The following is an 18774-nucleotide window of genomic DNA, read 5'->3' as shown; positions in this document are numbered from 1 at the left end:
TGCATCATTCCTATTATAATGGTTGTACTAGTTTATACTCCAGCCAACAATTGAATGAAGATGTCTCTTCCCCACTCGCCTTCCAACACTGGAACTCCCTCATCATTCAACAGATGAGGAAATGGCAAAGAGAGAATTAGTTTTCTAATAGCAACCATCTAGATATTGGCAACACTGGGACCAACACTCCAGGTCTGTCGTCACTATGCAATAAGATGTATGTATAGCACATGAAGCATCCAGGACAGTGCCTGCCATGAAGTAATGCTCAGTAAATGTTATGGCTATTATTAGAACACACTGGCACTATTGGGACTCTCAGAAGCGCTTAACAACTGGTTTAGTGTGGAAGATGAACTGGAGAGGAGAGAGAACAAAGGTGAGGAGATTCCTGATGGGTCCTCCCAGGCTGGGTTTCCTGCATCTTCTCTCTTTTCCCTCTCGAACTCTGTGCCTGCCTCCTGGCGACAGTGTTGCTTCATTGTCCACCGTAATGCTGTCCCCAGGGGACAAGAAAGTGAGAAGCTGTGTTCTCTGACATCAGAGATTGATGACCTGTAGGCTGAGATGCTGTCGTCGCCCACAAATACCCTCTCAAAATCTGATGTGACAAGCTTCCCAGGTTGAGATTCACTTAATCCATTTGTTGTTTAATGCCTGAAAGTTATCAAGGAAAAGAAACAATTGTTGCATCACAAACTACCGTGTGATTTTTTTTCCCCCCACATGAGTCTCATCTCCTTACTTAGAATAAGAACTCCTTAAAGGAAGAACTGTATCTTAAATTTATGTATCATCCTCTCCACTATGAAAACTAGAGTGCTGAAGGGCACATCGCAGGTACTCAATACACACAAAGTGTGAAAAAGTCAAGGGACTGGTTTTTGATGTGATTTAAGGAAATCAGTCCTTTGGTTTTAGATCCAAGTGATTTATCTAAAAGTAAATTTCCATGTAAATCACCACGTGATTTATCTAAAAGTTAATTTCACCTTTGCAAGTGATGAACAACCCTTAGAACTACCTCTAGGCTAAAATTATGCCACCCTCTCTGCTGCACAAGTTCATCAGGCGTGCTTCATCTTCTGCAAGTTGTGAATCTGGGTAGGCAAGAGAGAAATGTCTTGGAAAATGGGATTATAGAAGGTAACAGCCACTGGAAGAATTTGGCCCCAAAGCCGAGGACTTTTCAATCAATATGCATGACTTTTAGAATTCCTATTTTAATCAGAGAAACGGAAATGAAATTCCCAATGTAGCTTTTAGTTTAAAAAAAATAAATTACAAGTGGTATATGATATTCATGCATACCATTTCCTCTGAAATTCTTTTTAAGAATTGAAGAAAATAACTATATAACATACTGGAAAGAACACTAGCTTAGGAGTTTCATGCCCTAAATTTATCACCTGGTAGCTATGTGATCAAAAGCAGTCAGTTCTTGTCTTACCTCATTTCACTCATATATAGAATAACAGGGCTGATGATACGTAAGCTCCCCTGTAACCCCAATAATAAATGAGTCTATAATTCCCTGCTTATGTTGAAGACCCATCCATCCATCAATCCATCCATCCTCTCCACAAATATATATAGAATGCCTACTTGGGCAATGTCCTTGTCATTCAAGCCCTTCTGCTCTGAGTTGATAGGTTGATGGCATCATCACACTTCCAAGCACCCAGTCTCAGTATCTCTACCCTCTGCCTCCTTGCTTACCCATCTCACCTCCTACCTACTTTTTTTTTTTTTTTGAGACAGAGTCTTGCTCTGTCACCCAGTCTGGAGTGCAGTGGTGTCATCTTGGCTCACTGTGACCTCCAACTGCCGGGTTCAAGTGATTCTTCTGCCTCAGCCTCCCGTGTCGCTGGGATTACAAGCATGCACCACGGCACCTAGCTAATATTTTTGTATTTTTGGTAGAGACCGGGTTTCACCATGTTGGCCAGGCTGGTCTTGAACTCCTGATCTCAAGTGATCCGCCTGCCTTGGCCTCCCAAAGTGCTGGGATTACAGGCGTGAGCCACTGCATCCAGCCCAATACCTACTCTTTATCTCTGTAGATCCTCGCCCTTCCGTGCCCACTCCACTGCACTTCTATGTCTAAAGTTATCTACAATCTCTTGTTTTTATCCACATTTTCTGAAGTTCTGTTGAATGACAGGCACTGTGCTGGGCTCTTGAGGAGCTGGGAGTCGAGAGAGGAAGACAGGCATTAACAGACCAGCACAAGGTGGTGGAGGAATGATCATGGTGTTAGGTTTCTTCTTTTCCTCTCTTAGAGCCTTCCTCCTTAATGGTTTCCTCTTTCAGGCTTTTAGCATCTCACTCATCACATCCTCTTACAGTTTGTTCTCTACCTTGTTCTTGACCAGATGGAGCAACTTGATAGCAGGAATATCATCAATTCAAGCCATCCTTGTACTCAGAAACATTGAGTGTCTCCCTTTTGCTCTCAGAGGGAAGTCCAAACATTTGCACTGGACATTTCAAACCCTTAAGAATTTGATGCTGTTTTCCAATTAACTCTGCTAATAATCCCATACTTAATCCCACCCGTACCTCAAACCCTCTTCTTTCACACCTATTTTACCTCTAAAATCCCTCCAGTGACACAAAGGCTTAGCCACACCCAGTGCTCTCACATTCACTGCCTTTTGTGGGGTAAGCCATTTCCTCTTCTGGGCATGCCTAATACACTTTTTTTCCCCTCCCACTTCGCCTGCAGGGCTTGCGTCAAAGATCCTATCCTCTTTTCGTGCTCTAGCTTAAATTGTATCCTTTCTAAGAACCTTTGCAGATAATCAGCTCCACCCTGCAGAATTAATGTTCATCTGCTCTTCAATACTTTTTATAATAAATGTTCTAAGATGTCGTGGTCTATCTTTTGCAGAGGTTTTGTGAACCTTTCTACTTGCTATATTATGAGCTCTGTAGGAGAAGTGCCCGTGTCACTTGAATGTTTGGATCCTCTGCAGCACAGAGAGCTTAGTGCCTGACACTTAGGCTAACTCGGTACTGAGCAATTGCCATATGCCGGGTACTGCACAGGCTGTGCGATGCTCCATCCTCACAACGGGTGATGAAACTGGGCTCAGAGAGTCTAAGCAAACGACTCAAGGCACCAGCGGGTGATACAGTCTAGGTTTAAACGAGGGTGCCTCTTAATGAACAGCCTACACCGCTTTCCCGCAAGGGGCCACAGTACGTGCTGAATGGTTTTGTAACCATTTGGAGAAGAGGTTGAAGATGTACTGAACCAGCATTTTCTGATTACCTCGGGAGATTTCTAAAGGTGTTTGTGAGAGTTGGCATTTGCTTTTATCCCCGAAAACTGAATAGGAGTTTGACAAAGAAAAAAAGGTAAGGGTATTCTCCTAAGAGAATAAAATTTGAGTGCTCAGTCTTCCATACAGGGTAAGGGTTTTTTGTTTTTTTTTAAGGGGTAGGTGAGAACTATTCACTGATTAATTTCCCCAGTCAGACTGTCAGCAATAGACGGAAGGAAGCATCTTCATCTTGCTCAGGGTTGTTTCTCTGTTGCCTATGGCAGAGCCTAATACAGAGCATATGTTGGATAAATATTTTGTAGAAATTAACCTATTCAATAAATACTATCTAAGCAATTCTTGCATGCATATATTTTAAATTCACTCTTCGCCTAGAATGCTAAACCCTAATTGTCTTAATGAAGGCTTTAAAAGCCCAAACCAAAACTTTTAGACCTTGAAAGTGAAACCTTCAGTCCCTAGAAAGTTCACTGACCAACCCAGTTTCACCGACTGGCTGAGTGAAAAACAAACACTAAACCAACAGAACAAGCTATGAAAATCAAATAAGAAAAAAAAAAATTGAAGTTCCAAGAAACTTAGATATTTTCAGTAATGTGCCTCCTGCAAGGAAACTTGAGGGCTTCGATGACGTCAGTTTCATTTCCAGTAGAGAGCTTTTACCTTTTATCTCTTCAAAAAGAGACTAAAAGCCCCTCCGTCCAGCAGCTGTGCCATGGGTGTGGGTGTAAAGACATCAAGGGAACTGAGGCAGAATCAACGAGGTTCTTCTCACATTGTATTGGTTTTTTTCACATCTCTTCGTATTTTTTTTTTCACTTCTCCTCATTTTGTATGAGAATAAGCTATAAGCAAGTCTGTGTCAATGAGCATATTCAGATCACAGCATTTATTGAATCAGTGAGTCAGAAAATGGCTCAAAGCTTAGCATGATGAAGTAGAAAATGCATTCTCCTTAGGGCAGGAGAATGGGCCTGTTCTTTCTCCATCACTTATTAGCTGGGTGACCCAGAACAGTCACCTTGTTTATCTGGGCCTCAGTTTCCCCTTCCAGCTATGACATATTTAGCAGATCCTCCTTATGATAGGAGAAAAAATATGCTTGTAAAACATCTGTAGTCGGTTTTAGAAATCAGACGTTATGAAAAGCTTTCTAAGTGCATGGTGATCTGGGAATTGGAGGTAAGGTTTTGTTTTTCATCCAACAGTTTCCCCGCCTTGGCACTCTAGACATTTTGGCCTGAATAATTCTTTGTTATTGGAGGTGGGGGTGGTGGCCATCCTGTGCATCGTAGGATGTTTTGTAAAATCTCCAACCTTTAATCACTAAATACTAGGGACACCCACTCCCCTCTGCCCAGTTGTGACAACCCAAAATATCTGCAGACATTGTTAAATGTCCCCCGGGGCAAAATTGCCCCCAGTTGAGAAACAGCACTTCTGTTGCATTTTCAACTACAATTGATGGATTCCTTAGAAGAATGTAGCTGAAATTGGACTTCAGAAGGTATAGTAACCAAACAAAGAGGCTCCCTCCATTTCTGTTGACCTAAGGATGTGGTGTCCCTGGGAGCTCGAGAAAGTTAGAAGCGCATAAAGTCTGGAGGTAGGAAACCAGCATCTGAGTTCCTGTGTTATCCTGGATGGCGTGTGTGACCTTCATCATATGTCTTGACCTCTCTGAGCCTCAGGGACCCCATGAATCTAGAGGATGTAATTCCTCTCCTCCATGAGCCTTCTTCATGTCATATCCCCTCTCGCACACACACATCACCACAAGGTTGTTAGGAGATCAAAAGTAATTTATGTGAAAAACACTGTAAGCTAAAAGGCACAGGAAAAACATGTGGTATCACTCTAAAGATTTTTCTTTTTCCTGAGAGACCAAAGAAAAGGAACTTTTATTCCAAGATAATTTTTCTGTCAATCGCGGTAATGGTGACATCGCAGGTGCCACCACAGTGGTATTCAAAATAAACAATGGAGAAGGTTCTCAGGGAATACGACCATGACATCAGCTGCAAGACTTGATTCCACTGGGCTATGAATTAACTGGCATTTCCCCAGTAAGAATGAGTCTCATCTAAAGAAGGCATCATGGCATTAAGCAAAGGTAACACTATTTTATTTGGCTTTTCACATACCTGGAAGTATATTGGCCCTCTGCTGCCTCCCTTCAACAAGGTCATCAACCTGGAAGACGTCTAAGTGGCTCATGTCTTCAGCAGCTGAGAACTTTAGACCTGAGAGGGGCTTCTGAATGCTGGTGGTTTCCTCAGAGAGGAAATCAAGGAGCTCTGGTCACAGTCAGACCTAGGGTGAGTGGCCCTCCCAATGCGTCAAACCAGGCCACATCAGGCTGGGTCCTCCGGTTTGAATCCCACACTTGAGTTCTGAGAGTGTTCACATCTAGAGTGACAGCCTGGAAATCAGACTAGACACCGGGTCAGCAGGCTACTGACTATCCAGGAAGCTCAGAAACAAACTAGAATTTTAGATCAGAAACCTCTAGGGTCCAAGTGTCAGGTTTAGGTTAGAAGGAATAGTGTAATTTACACTAGTAAAAGTGGTTTATGGATGACTTTTTTATCCTTTGAGGGTACTATGGAATAGCAGTCAAGGGCTTTCCTTCCAAGCCCTGGATGTGTCTCCTGGCCCTGCTCCTGCTAGCTATGTGACTGTGGGCACCCAGTGGGTGTGATGTAAATATTAGCTGTGCTACTGGGGGCACTGCTTGATCCTCACAGCAACCTCTGGGGCCAGTGGTGCTATTGACTTCACATTGCAGCTATAGAATCTGAAGTTCAGAACAGTGCATCGCTGCAGAGGAACCCACTTTCCTTTGCCGTCCTCTTTCTTTCAGCTCACTCTTCCTTTGCTTTCTGCTATCTAAATGCCATCTGTCCCTCGAAGTCTGTTCAAATGCTACCTCCCCAAAGAATTCTGCCTCCGGAGTGGAGTGAATCTCAGCTTCCTCTAAGCCCCATAGCATTTTGCTGGTATCTCTATCACACTGCATACTCACTTGGGCCATAGTAGGTAAGAAAGGTCCAACACAAGGACATAACACATTGCAGAGTGTGACAAAGGACATAGAGAGAAGCAAGGTGAAGAATGCAAAAAGTGTAAAGGAAGGAAAGTTTCCTCCCTGTTTCTCCCATCAGAGAGTCATTATATCGCATGCTACCTTTTAAAGGTATTCCCTGTTTCTCCCTCCTGATAGTCATATTGCATCATGATATCTTTGAAAGCACTCACCACTCTCTGTCTCCAGTCAAAGCTAACTCCGTATATGCTGTCTCCTGTCCAAGACTGAGCATCTTGGTGGGTGGAACAGTTTGGATTCACCTCCGCATGCCCCACAGCACGTGGCTCTAGGAGGGGCCCAAGGTTGCAGGTGCTTAAAAAATGCATATGGCACTGAACTGAGAAGAGCTTGCTGACAGTGGGTGATGGTGATGGATGACGGAAGATATGATCATGATAACAAGGAGGTTATCTGAACCGAAACCTAGCCGCTGAAACCTAGCCGTCACGAAGGGTGATGTACTCACGATGTTTCGCTATGACTGAGTGAACGACGAGAGATCCACGAATTAGACCTAGAAACAACCCACTCACTGGCAAACTGAAAAGAAACTGGAAAAGGAAAAAGGCATATGGGTGGAGACTGTTGTATCAGCTCGAGCCCTGATCTATAGATTAGTGTGGCAGTGGTATTTGAAAACACTGTTCTTCCCTATTGTTTTAAAAATGCAGTTTATTAACACAGGTACAGAAAACCAAACACCGCATGTTCTCACTCATAAGTGGGAGATGAACAATGAGAACACATGAACACAAGGAGGGGAACATCACACAAGGGCAAGGGGAGGGAGAGCATTAGGACAAATACCTAATGCAGGCAGGGCTTAAAACCTGGATAATGGGTTGATGGGTGCAGCAAACCACCATGGCACATGTATTACCTATGTAACACATCTGCACGTTCTGCACATGTATCCCAGAACTTAAAGTAAAATTTTTTTAAAAATATAGTTTATAAAATCATTGAGAAAGCCCTATTTATTATTATTATTAATTGAGGAGGATGTAGAAAATATCTAAAGGGAAAGATAAGAGAAACAATCTCATTACACGGAGTTGAGTGCTATTTAAATTTTACTGTAGTTTCCTTGTTGTATGTGTCTGATTTTAGGTAGTTGAAATCATGATTCTGTATATTACAAAATATATTTTGTTTATTTTTATAGAGATAACACACGCATAAGGTACAAAATTCAAAAGACAAAAACGGTAGGCAACGGAAAGCCAGTTTCTCTCTTGCCCCTGCCTCCCACAACCAGACTTTCTCTTAAACGTCTCATAAATCCTTACAGGGGAGTCCTGTGCCTACCATTGTACATTTTGGAGTGAGTTAATAGCCCTTAAACCTTCAACGTTCTCAGGAACCAAAAATTGCTATGAGAAGGAAATACGTCCCTAATGCAATGTATCTGTGCTGAAAAAAGATGCATTTATACTACCTCTATGCCAGTTACATAAGCAAAATTATATAGAACAACTCTTTCTAAATAATGTTCTCAAATTGACAACAGTAGTTGGAGGTACTCAACCGAGACACACTCCCTTAACAGGCATCCATCCCAAAGATTTCCCAAAGAGGTCCTCAGTAACCAAAGTGATTCGAAAAGCTCAGAAACATAGAAATCAGAGTCTGCAGGTCTCGGCGGTGTAGCGACTAAGACATTAACCCCCATCCCAGGCTCCTAAAGGCAGGCTTTACCTTCTTCCAAGATCAGACCTGGCAAGGACTCTTCCTCATCTTGTTCTGCCCTAGGGTGCTGGGGGTGGGCAGGAAGCGTAGGAGGGGTGGGTGGGGGAATTCCAGTTCAAATGAAACAGTTTAAAGAAAGTCATTTCCATAAAATCTTGCTTAAAATAGAGAAAGCCATTCTATACTTACCGAAACTCTGTCCTCTTCAAACTCACCCCCAACCCACCCCCAACACATAAAGAAGAGGAGGAGCGGGATCCAGGGTTTCCCTGGAGGTCTTGGGCCGTGTGTGCTGCCCCACGGGCTTACACTGACACAGATCCTCCCACCTGAGTCTTCACCACCCACAATCTCATCGTGGATCTTCTCCCCAGTAGGCAGTTTCAAGAGCTTTTGAGGAATCTGCTAGTTTGGAAGTTTATTTACCAGTGAAGTGAATTTCCCTGTCTGCTCTCCTTCCTCTCCTCTCAGTACCCATCTGATAAAGTTACAGAAGGCATCTCGGATTCACAACAACCCTCACCAGCCCCCCACTGAATAGCACATCGTCTGGCAACAGGAGGCGTTTGATTACATTTGGATGGAACGCCTGCATCAACTCCAGTTGTCCCTGAATTGGAACTGATGGGCCTCACGTGCTGCAGCCAACAGTTTGCCTTCACCCACTCCCCTCTCCGAAGGGAACCTTTCTTTGGGAAAACAAGAAACCTACGTGCCATCCTGGGTGAGAGACTAACAGGAGCTGTATCCCAGCATTGCCTTCCAGGCGAAGCAGACAAAAGTACACTCTCAGGGGTGTGCAACTGCAAGCCGTGCTTCAAGCATCCTAGAAAGAACCTCTAAACCAGGGGACCCAAATGCCCTTTTCAGACTACCTCTATGCCTCTATGTTCATTTCAACTCACAGGCACTGAGTTCTTACTACATGCAGTATAAGGCATTCTGTTGTTGTCTCCTTAGCAAACCCTCATAGCCTCCCCTCTCCCATTCTGACTTATTTACTCAGACACTATTCTGTAGGCAGAATAATGGCCCTACCAGAATGTACACGTCCTGTTCATGTCTTAATGCCCTGAACCTGTGAATATGTTATATTACATGGCAAGGGAGAATTAAGGTTGCAGATGAAATTAAGCTTGCTGCAACTCACCATAAAACAGGAAAAGTATCTAGGGTTATTCATGTGGCCCCAGTGCAGTCACAAAGACGCCTAAGTAGGAAAGAGGGAAGCAGAAGAGTCAGAATTAGAGTGGTGGTATCTTGAGAAAGACTCGACCTGCCATTGCTGGCTTGGAAGATGGAAGAAGGGGCCAGGAACCAAAGAGTACAGGCAGCCTTTACAATCTGAAAAAGGCAAGAAAACAGATTTTTTTCCCTATGGATTTCTTGATTTTAGCCCAGTGAAACCCATTGTAGATTTCTGACCTCCAGAACTGTAAAAGAATAAATTTGTGTTGTTACAGCAGCAGTGCGTTCACTGTAGACTTCCTATGTGCCAGGCCTGATGCCTGGTGCTGAGAGGGCATTCTCACAGCAGAGAGGGCATTCTCACAGCAAGGGGTTTGTACTTTGTATCAGTCATCAGGGTCCCACTAGGGAAACTGAAGCTACTCTAAGTGTCTAAGCAGAGGGAGTTTAATGTAGGTCACTAGCTACACAGGTGGTGGAAGAAGTTAAGAAGCCAACCCAGACATTAGCAATAGCAGAAGTTATTATGCTGGTGCTGCTAGACTAGGCCAGAGAGATAAAGAAAGGAGGTCATGTTACTGGAAGCCAGGGTCACCTGGTAGAAACTGGACCATGGTGGGTCTGTCCAGTAGAAGCTGGAGCTATAGGTGGGGATAGAACCAGCCAGAGGCGCTGGCAGAGGCAGAAAGAGAGAGAAGTAAACCCAGCTTCTTCCTGCCTCCTGCCCTTCTGCCTCCTGACAATGTCTCCCACCGGCTGTGTCCAGGGGGAAGCCAGCTGATGTGGGTACTTGAGATACACAAGAGTCATCCCTCTGCGGTTGCCAGCAGAACCAGGGAGGAGCAATGAATGGATTAATGAATCCGAGGAGGATAGATTCCTTCATTCCTTTGTAGTTGGTGTGACTGAGTTCCAGCTAATGGAACGTGAGTGGAAATATATGTGCCACTTCCAGGCCTGGCTGTGAAAACCTCCGATGCACACTCCAGCATGGTTCCCCCTCCTGCCAGACTGGCATATATTCCTTCTCTGCGCTGGTTGCCATGAATCTTGAAATATAATTTATTATTTAAAATCCAAGTTTTTACCGTGGTTTCTAAGGCCCTTCATCATGTGGCCCTTGCCTAGCTTCCCACTCTCATTCTGTGTGTCCTGCCCTCATTCACACACTACCCTGGTCTTTGCTTTGCTCTCAACATGCCAGGCACGTCCCATCTCAGGGCCCTGCACTTGTAGCTTCTGCTGGACTCCTCTCCTCTTGTCTCTCTCTTAACTGATAACTGTTCATCATTTGGGTGTCAGCTCGACTGTTATTTAGTCAGACGACTGCTTTCTCCATCTAAGAAAGGCCCCCTTCACCTTAAATGACAGTCACATTTCCTTATTTTATTTTCTTCATGGTACCTGAGGTGATCTTGGTTATGTGTTTATTTCGGTAGCATAACCTTCCCAAACCTGTAAGCCCCTTGAGGATGGGAGCACGATCTTGTTATTTGCTACATCCTTGTATCGGTCAGTTAGATGTTCACCAAAATCTTTCTTTTTCTTGAAAATAGAGCAGGGCTCATTTCAGATTCCTTTGTAGTTAGGTGTGACTGAGTTCCAGCTAATGGAACATGTGTAGAAATACATGTGCCACTTCCAGGCCTGGCTGTGAAAACCTCCCATGCACACTCCAGCACGGTCCCCTCTCCTGCCAGATGACGACAAGGCCCCAGGGAATAGTGGAAGGATGAGATGAAAGAAACCTGGCCTCTTGAATGACTAAGTAAAGGAGAGTTGCCCCAGCAACCTACATTCTCCTCCAGGACTGTTATATGAGCAAGAAATAAGTTCTGGGTTGACTCATTACATGAGGCTACCCTAACTAAAACAATGCCCAATGCCAAGTACAGTACCTGGTCCGTAATTAGCCCTCAATGAATAGTGATTGAATGACTGACTGTTGCACACTTAATAATGATGTGTTCAGTGATGAAATGTCTTTTCCCAACACTCGTTCTTCATTTACTAAGCTCCCTGAGGACAAGGATGTTTCATCAATCTCTATACGCTCTGTGCTTTCCACTGTACCTAAACCTCAGTAGTCATTCAATGGATGTGTGTTTCATCGAGTTTCTAGGCAATATAAGGGAGACAACGACTGGCAAAGCATGGTCAAGATGCATGAGTATGAGGACTTGTTAGACATGACCGTGACCACCAGTGCTGGTGCACTTCTTGCAAGCCTACCAAGGGCTCTTCACCTGCTTCTTATTTGTAACAATTGGAAAGGTAATAACTTTTACAATTCCCATTTTAGACACAATAAATCTGAGTTCACAGACGGCTCTTACTCAAGATTTTACTTTTTAAAGTGATAAAGCTAGAATTAATTCTTTTTTTTTTTTTTTTTTTTTTTGAGAGGGAGTATCACCCTGTCAAGTAGGCTGGGGTGTGATCTCAGCTCACTGCAACCTCCACCTCCCGGGTTCCAGCAATTCTCCTGCCTCAGCCTGAGTAGCTGGGATTACAGACGCCCAACACCATGCCCAGCTAATTTTTGTATTTTTAGTAGAGACGGGATTTCACCATGTTGACCAGACTGGTCTCGAACTCCTAACTTCAAGTGATCCGCCCACCTCGGCCTCCCAAAGTGCTGGAATTACAGGTGTGAGCCACCGCACCCAGCCCAAGTCATTGTTTAGGAATACTTATTGAGTGCCTAAGATGGGCTAGTTCCCTGGCTGAAGCTTCTGTACCTAGTAGGGGCTTAGGAAATATGAGAACCCAAAGTTCTGAAGAAACTGGAATTACCTCCCAGAAGACAAAGGGGAGGCTCCAGGCTCCAGGCTCCAGCCGAGGACTGAGAAAACTGCCTGTGTCATGCAGCTGACGTGTTGAGCTGGCATGTCACTGCTGCTGCTGTGTGCCTTATGCAAGTTCCTGGGTGGTCTGCCAGACTCTCTGCAATCAACAACAATGCAGGGACCCCCTTCGTAGCTCTTCTAGTTGCCCAGTCTAATGGCCCTGGCATTCTAAGTCTGCCCTTTTCCATACATTCTTTCCTCCTTTCTGTGCCAGGATTTCAGTAGATGATTTAGAGTGAGTTCCGGGCCATTTAGCTCAGTCAGAGATTTGGGTGAAAGTTTCCTCCCATCCATCCCAAGCCTCAGATAGCCCATCAGGGTATGACCAGCTCCTGTGAAGGAAGGGGAAGAAAAGCTAGTGGAGATTTTCAGGCACAGAGTAGGAGAAGTTTCCTCAGCTGCTGCATTTGCCCACTTTAATCTGGCTGTACACGGCTTGTCAATAATAGATTGGATGGAAAATTTAGGACAAAAAAACTCAGGAAGAAGTAACTTGCCTACGCAGAGACTGCAAAGGGCCTGGAGGGTCGCTGGCAGGCTGGATGATATATCGCTGCAAAGAGGGCAGGCGCTGTGTTCTGAAGGGGTAGGTAGCCGAAGGGAAAGAGGAAGATTAGATGACCAGTTCTTCGCAGGGGCTCAGCCTTTCCCAGCCTGGAGACACTCCTCTCTGTGCTTGGGCGCCTCTCTCTGTAAATAAATCCAGGCTGCTCTTACAGGGCATGATGTCCCACATACCGTACATCTGAGGTGGGGTGAAATACAAATATGCCTTTTCATAATAGCTTTACACCTGGTGCAGCAGAGGGCCGGTTTATTACCTTGGTAAACAAAAGTTAGAATTCAAGCAAAGTACAAACTTTGCCGAAGGCACTTCTGACAGTGCACCTTGTGTTTGTGAAGTGAACTCGATATATATACGATGTGAAGCAATGGAGGGCTGGGTTTTTTCTTTCTTTTTTTTTTTTTTCACTTGTCTGATTTGCAGGGTTTAAAAGTTCGTGTGTGTTTGTGTGTGTGTGTGTGTTTGTGTGTGTGTGTGTGTGTGTGAGAGAGAGAGAGAGAGAGAGAGAGAGAGAGAGAAAGGTTGGAGGAATTTACTTCGGCTCTGGCTTTTTCCAGCATTTTGAAATCATGCTGTTTAGCGTGGAAAAAAATATGTAAACCGATTTATGTTGTTTTCCAGAGATAGTGTACTTCTTGCTGCCCTCAGAGTGACAATGAGAATTTTTGCATCAGAGACAGGGTAAACCAGTTTGGGGAACACACAAAGGAACCAGGATTTGCATTAAATCTTACTTAAATTAAACATTAAAAAATAAATATTTATTTAGTGCCTTTTTTTTTTTGCACCAAGCACAGAACCAAGAACTTTCATCACCATTATTTCATTTAGTCTTCTCAATCGCATGAAGCAGGGATTCTTGATAAAAATGTCCATTTTGCAGGTGAGGAAACTGAGGCTACAGTTGCTCAAGCATTCAAGCTTGTGTGTTCTAATTCCAAATTCAGGTTTTCATGCACATCCTCTGAGCTGTACACAGGATCACAGACTACATGGTGTCCTGTCACTTTGTTTCTCTTTCCTGAACCCCCGCATTTTTCTACCTCGTTCTCTGCCTGTACTTGGGGCAATGACTGATCTGCTCCATTCTGTGGTGTATTTCGCCCAGATGATTTCCATCCTGCTTACCCATCGCCTGGTCATTTGAGCTGCCGTACGACCAGCCAGCACCTTCATACATTCCAATACCAAGGATCTGAAACATGTGGATTAGATTTCCCCTCAAAACACACGTAAGCTGAAAAGCTAAGGCAGCAAGAACAAAGCAAGAACACATCTTACGTTTGGTTAGCTCCACAAATGCCTCTGCATTCTCCCATCCCCAGCTTGAATAAATCAGATAAGCTTCAGCAAAAGCATCTGAACTTTTTGGATTCTTTTCTAAAACAAGCCTTTGAACCTGAAGAACTTTGCCTATCTCCGCGTGTTCACTCCTCAAATGTTCAGCCGGGGCTTGCCCACTGCACAGCTCGAGCTGGTGAAATTTAACTCTTTCATCCACAGATTAATTTTCAACCCGTCTGAAGTGACAGTAAACTTATTAGGCTCATTTTAAAGAAGACTTGCTATGAATGTGCCAGCTTATGCCTGTCTCCACAGACGAAGGATTCCTTCAGGGAACATATTAAACTGAGACTAGTGAGAGGTGATGCCATTAAAGCATTGTCAGTTCGGCAGTTTTAGGGTACCAGAGCTGTAGCTGCTTGTCCTTAGCAGGATTTCAAGAGAAAGCCTTGTCTCCCTCCTCCAGATCTCCTGTTACCTCCACCCCCTACCATGGATGCATCTTTAATTGCAGTTCCTTGAGGAATGCCTTTGGCTTTATTTATTACAAGCTGTTAGAAAATTATTGGAACACAAATACTTATTACAGTGAACAGATTTCAGTTGCAAATGGATTCAACACAATTCCTGTGCCGAAGCCCCGGAGGGAACAGGAATGGAGATCTCTGGGCTGTGAAATGAAGCTTGGTCAAGAATGCTCCTTCAGAGACTCTGCTCTGAAAACCCGGGAGAGCCAAAAAGTGGAAGGCTAGCATTTAAATGAACTCTAAAGAGCATCTAACCAACCCCTTTGTCTTACAGAGGAGGAAATCGAGGTTCAGTGGAACCAGCAAGGCTGAGGCTAAAATAGCCAGCCAGCAATAGGCCTCTGCAACTTCCTGGCCAGGCTTTATAGCTCTCTTCTATGCTGTCTTTTATACCCAGAGAAAGTGAGATTAAATAAAGCCAAAAAACTGACCCTAAACCCTGGCCTGGATCCATGTATCCTGGCTTTTCATTACAGCTTGTCAATACATGTCCATAGATTGAGTCCATAGAAAGATGCTCACCCCACGCCAGAAGAGAGACAAGAAACCTGGAATCCTTCTGAAACATTGACTGGAAATCTTACTCAACGTTAAGAGATCTTAGTGTATGTTTACATGGTAATACTTCTAGACCAGACAGGCAATGCTTGAAGAGAAATCTATAGTCCTTTCCTACTTTAAATTTCATTCTCATTAGCTTTTTTGATTTTCTTCCTGGTTACTCTCAGCTGCTATGGATCCTTATCATTGGGAAGTGCAGTTAGTCCACGATGGAGTTCTCAATTGAAGTAACTGATAGCGCATGAGAATATTAGGGCTAGAAGAAAACTTAATGATACTCTGGGCCATATTCTTCAGTTTCCAGTTGAGTACAGTGGGTCTGAGAGAGGTTAAGTGACTTCAGGCAGGGTCACTGGGTACACTATGGACTGCAAAACATTGAATTGCCCCACCACGTGAAAGGAGGTTCCTTCATCTGACAATGACAAACCACTTCCCTTAATACTTAGGTGTCTTTTATGAATTATTAATGGATTGTGCCCAGTTTTACAGAGCCGAATGTGTATTGCAGCCTAGTCCTAAGAAATCCACTGACATCTGCATGAGGTATGGATCATGAGTTATCCTCAGCATCTTTTGTTTCACAGAAAGACCAGTAAACAGAAGTCAGGGGAATTTTCCGAGATTACATGATGAGTCAGCAAAGGCTCTGGGGCGACAAGCTGTTACTGGATGAGGAATCAGAAGATACAAATTCCAGTCTTCACACTGTCTCTAATCATGTGGGAGATCTTGGGCAAGCTACTTCTCTCTCTGGGTCTCAGTTTCTTCACCCGTAGAAGGACCTTTCAGGATGGCCTCTAAGAACCTTTCAGCTTGCTGTGGCCTATGGATCTAGAATACAAGGTTCAGAGCTATTTCACGTGTAAAATGTGATTGTGCAAAGCCACAATGATACACCCTCAGAATTCTTAAACTTTAAAGGTTAAATGGGTTTTGCCTCCAAAATTGGAAGTGGTTTAGCAATCTGTATGCAAATAATAATAGTAGTAACAATACCTTTTTTTCTTAAAATTTTTTTCAAGCTCTTGGTGATTGCAGTACTTGTCTGCTTGCAAGGGCAATCATATAACAGAATAAACTAATAACAGACAATGAGAGAACTCAGAAATATGATATCTTTATTATTTTTACATTTTGAAAAATAATAAGCAAAATAAATGGTATTTATTAAAAACTTACCATATGCCATGCAGTTTATATGTACCATCTGTTTTAAGATATATAAACAGTGTTATCATGCCCTTTGTATAGACGAAGAAACTGAGATTCGGTGATGAAATAATTCATCCATTACATACACAACTATTAACCAATAAAGCCCAGAGTTCTTGACTCCAAAGCTTATGTTTCCTACAATTACAGGTTGCATACATAAAATAATACTGCCTTGTTTGTTAGCAGAAGTGTTTTTCCATAAGAAAATAAAATTAAATACATGAACATTTTATTGGACATGACAAAGAACACCACCACAGCTTCCCTGGGCTGCAACATTTGAACATCTTTGAAAACAGACCAAAAACTTTGAGGTGTTAGTCTGACTTTCCCCCAGTAATTTAGGAAGGATAGATACCTATGTCTAGAATTATTTTATTCAGAAATATTTACTAGTATGTCCATAAGATCTAGGGCCAGGTGGCCATTTCTTGTCTGGAATTTGCATAATTTCACATATGCACTAGGCCTTTGTCTTGACCCACTCCCCATTTATTCAATCCTGTAATTCTCCTAGGGATATAGGACAATATTAGAGTGGACTTGAAGAGCCTGTTTCTGATTCACAGTCTCCCCTAAGAGGGGACGTGTGTATAGGGTCCCGTCAAAGTCATCCATACAAACAATCTCTAAGGCTATAGACCAATCCAAGACTAGATCCCATGTGTTCATTCATCCAACATTTCTTGACAACCTTGGATGATTCCAGCACAGTGAAAGACTAATACTTCCAAGACAAATAAGATTGAGCCTTGAACTGACCTTGGACACCTAATCTAGGCCAGGCCTGGACACCTAATCTAGGCCAGGCCTAGACTCCAGGAAAAACCATGAGCAGCTCCATTTTACCAGCTTCCAAGGTCTAGAAATAAAAGTGAAGTGATGTGACAGAAAGCCCTGTATTTTCTGTTTGGGCTTTCACCAGAATGAAAATTACTGTGCCTCTTTTGCCATCGTATAATTGCCAAGAACCAGGTAATGTTAAAGTTGGAAGGGACACTAGAGATTTAGCTATCACTTCTGTCCCAATCTCTCCTTTTGGAGATTTCACTTCAGAGAGTGAAAAACTTGTCTAAAGTCACCAACAGAGCATGGGGCAAGGCTAGGACTAAAACCCAGGTCTCCTGGCTCCAGGCTCGATGCTCCTTCCACTGCTATTGTTTAATTGCCTTGGTAATGGGAAAGACATTAGCCGAGAAGAAAAAGAAATCAGTCTTTGTTAATGAAAAAATGTGATTCAATAGACAGATAGATCTGTGCCTCCTCTAACTACCATGACTCATGGTTATGTTGGGCTAATTCCATGGCCTAGTAGCAAAATGCCTATGCTGCAGTCACTATGAATGTCTGAATGCAGCAGACTTTTTCATAGCTCTAAACACTACCTTCCCTGGACCCAGAATATCCTCTCATTTGTCCTCATAGCAAACGATTACTCTTTTAGAACTCTTTCCACTGTTTCCTTTGTAGAGATGTGGTTAATTTATGCTGGGTCAACTTAGATAAGATGGAGCTACATTTCTCAGACCCCCTTCCCTGCAGAGTTCCATATTAGTGTTGGCCACAAGAGATATTTTGCACAATATTTGAAATATAGAAGTGAAGCTACTGTTTTAACATTTAGAAGGTTGGTGCAGGACGCCCCGTACTGTGGTGTCTTACACATGCGTCTCTGATCTGCTGGCTCACCTGGTCTAGGTGGGGCAGCAGCTGAGCCCTTGGCTTCTCCAGTTCCTACCTCTCTGAATCCTGGGCCAGCATGAATAGCTCTGTGAGGAAGGTCACCAGATTTTTCTCCAGGTCACCAACATTCTCTGCTAGAGGCAGTGAGAGACAGGAATAGGCGCTAGTGTGCCTGGCAAGGTCCAGACCATCATTGCTGTCTCCTGCTCCACTCCCATTTCTTTTTCTCCACTGCCTACCCTTAAAGTCCAGCACAAACTCAGAAGCAACAGCCAATTCCTACAGTTGTACTCAGTAAGGTCTGACAGTAAATTTCTTGTCCTGTATCACACAAAGTGGTTCTGCTTGTCTGATAGAATACTAACTGGATCAGGAGTCTTCTGTGAATCCCTCAGAATTAATCATTTCCCTGCCACATACCTCTATTAGAGCATATAACACAACATGCTGTACTTTCATGATTGACAAGTGTCTCTCCCACTGATGGGGACAACTGACATGTATTGCATGCTTACTTTGTGTCAGGCACTATTCTCAGCACTATTTAATCCTTACAACAACCTGATGAAGTCAGAGTTGTTATTTTTCTTCCCATCTTATAGACAAGGCAACTCAACTGAGGACCAGACCAGTTAAAAGACTTGCCTGTGCTTTCACAACTAGGAAGGAGAGAATCCAGGATTCGGAAACAGACAGCCCAGCCCCAGAGCTAACGCCCTCACCCTCCCTAGGTGAGCTCTTGAAGGAGCAAGTCTTATCTGTGAAGGAAAGATCTATATGCTAAGCTTCAAGAGAAAATGACTTTTCTACAAAGTTGAAGAGGGTTGATGGA

The sequence above is a fragment of the Mandrillus leucophaeus genome, unplaced genomic scaffold (genome assembly GCF_000951045.1).
Source record: "Mandrillus leucophaeus isolate KB7577 unplaced genomic scaffold, Mleu.le_1.0 Scaffold607, whole genome shotgun sequence".
Lineage (NCBI taxonomy): Eukaryota > Metazoa > Chordata > Mammalia > Primates > Cercopithecidae > Mandrillus > Mandrillus leucophaeus.
The sequence above is the reverse complement of the archived record's forward strand: the minus strand, read 5'-3'. Positions refer to the sequence as shown.